Below are 2,184 nucleotides of genomic sequence, written 5' to 3'. Positions count from 1 at the left end.
AGGGGAGGGGAGGGGAGGGGAGGGGAGAGGAGAGGAGAGTTCACCATGCTTCTGACAGAGAAAAGTTGACCAGCCATGTGAGATCTCAAAACAGAGTAGACACACAGGTCACTCCTATAGGCAGGTGGTCAGGGTTATTTAGTAGGGACTAAATGTAACTGAGCAACTAAAGTTTAGGGCTGGTGGAGAGGTGTGGAGATAAAAATATTGATAAGGGCATGCTAGCACAGGAGTTTAAGAATGACCAGCAATTGTGTCAAGAAGGTAAGTTGAAAATGAACAACATGCATGTCTGTATTTTTCTTTTATCTGTGTATTCAAGGGAAGCTGGGTGGGGGCTGGTAGTGCAGTCCATTCCTGGAGCTTAAGCAGGGTAGTAAAGCTACATGCAACAGGGGGTGATTCCAATCTCTGTCAGGATGACATCAGTCCAGTTCAGTAGTGTCAGGATACCAAACAGGAATCGACAGTGGTAGCACTCTGCTGAATTGGCATGAATCAGCAGGAGCGACCAGGACCAGCTAGGATTCCAGGAGACGTTCTCTGCCCTGTCTCTCTCAATGAGGTAAAGATCAGGAAGACAAAGACATGAGACCATTGAAACATTGGAAAGCCAGCTATGCAAGCTCGCCTTCCCTGTCCATTGAGTCCTGTTTATATGCCCTCCAAACATCATGTGTCCTCCCACAGGTTTTACCACAGCAAAACACCATGTGAGTCTGCATCACATGATATATCCAGAAATTTCCACTTCATCTCTGCTCATTAGAAAGATGGGCACGGGAGTTTGGAGGGGTGGGGAGGAGGACGACGATGAGGAGGAAGGTGGAAGGCCCAAGGAGGAGAAGCACGTGGTCTGGAAAAACTGCAAGTTCTAAGGGATCTCATGGATGGGGAATAGTGTAGTGGTAATTCTGCCCAATCCAGGCGTGCAGTTTGTACTTATATCATTTGAGTTGTGTTTTTATTGATTGGGCCTTCTTGGGTTGTAAATTTACTGCAACAATGGACACTGACAAAAACTGGCCCCACCACATCTAGCTGCCTTGGGTTCTTTAAGCCGTAGGACTCACACACGTGTCACTCCACTAGGGCCAGGATTAGGGTAATCAATGCAGGACTTAAAGGAGTAAAAGAAATGAAGTAATCGAAATAAAAGATGTCTCAATGCAGTATTTTGGAAATGTTAAAGCGAAGACCTTTTACTATGAACACGATGATACCAAAGACAAGATCAGTAAGTGAAAAGCCTAAAGATTAGGTTGTAAGAAAAACCGAAGCCATGTTTCGAAGACCTGTGTTACAGGTATTTCGTCAGTTTGTACGACATGAGTCTGAAGTAGCCAGCAGTTTGGTTCTTGAACGATCTCTGAATTGTGTTCAGTTACTTGGACGAGTAGGTCAGGACCCTGTCATGAGACAGGTGGAAGGAAAAAACCCAGTTACAATATTTTCTCTAGCAACAAATGAGATGTGTCGATCAAGGGACAGTGAAGTATACCAAATGGGTGACGTCAGTCAAAAGACAACATGGCACAGAATATCAGTGTTTTGACCAGGCCTCAGAGATGTGGCATATCAGTATGTGAAAAAAGGGGCTCGTATATTTGTGGAAGGGAAAGTGGACTATGGCGAATACACGGATAAAAACAATGTGAGGCGGCAAGCAACAACAATCATAGCTGATAACATTATATTTCTGAGTGACCAGACAAAAGAAAAGGCATAGAATGGATGATTCTTCTTTGATCATTGTTTGGTACAGTCTCCTTTGCAAATCATGTATAGTCTATAGTTTAAAGATAAAAATTAAAATTTTTATATAAAATAAAAAAAAGATGGGCACGTTCTCTTTTTTTCTGTCTTTATCTTGTTTTGTTATCAGAGTAATATTGGCTTTAAAAAAGAGCTTAGTAGCATTTTTTTTTATCTTATAGAATACTTGAGCAGTACCTAGCCTTAGCTTTTTAAGAGTCTTGTAAGATTCACCAGTTACTCCATCTGTGTCTAGGTATTTTATCGCTGGAAATTTAAAGAAAAACTTACTGCTTCAGCATGACTGCTTGTTATAGATCTGTGGCTGATCTCATTGTGGTTCAATTTTTGTAGATCAGTGTATCTAGAAATTTGTTTATTTCAGAATTTTCAGTTTAGGGGAATATAAATAACTCTTTAAGCTGTGTT

General features: G+C 41.5%; 1 pseudogene; it reads left to right on the top strand.

Moving 5' to 3' along the window:
* The first annotated feature begins 1,249 nt into the window (after nt 1-1,249).
* Nucleotides 1,250-1,837, top strand: LOC114609891 (annotated as a pseudogene).
* The last annotated feature ends 347 nt before the right edge of the window (nt 1,838-2,184 follow it).

Source organism: Grammomys surdaster, unplaced genomic scaffold (genome assembly GCF_004785775.1).
Source record: "Grammomys surdaster isolate TR1022 unplaced genomic scaffold, NIH_TR_1.0 125985, whole genome shotgun sequence".
Taxonomy (NCBI): Eukaryota; Metazoa; Chordata; class Mammalia; order Rodentia; family Muridae; genus Grammomys; species Grammomys surdaster.
This window is presented reverse-complemented; position numbering and strand designations above follow the sequence as displayed.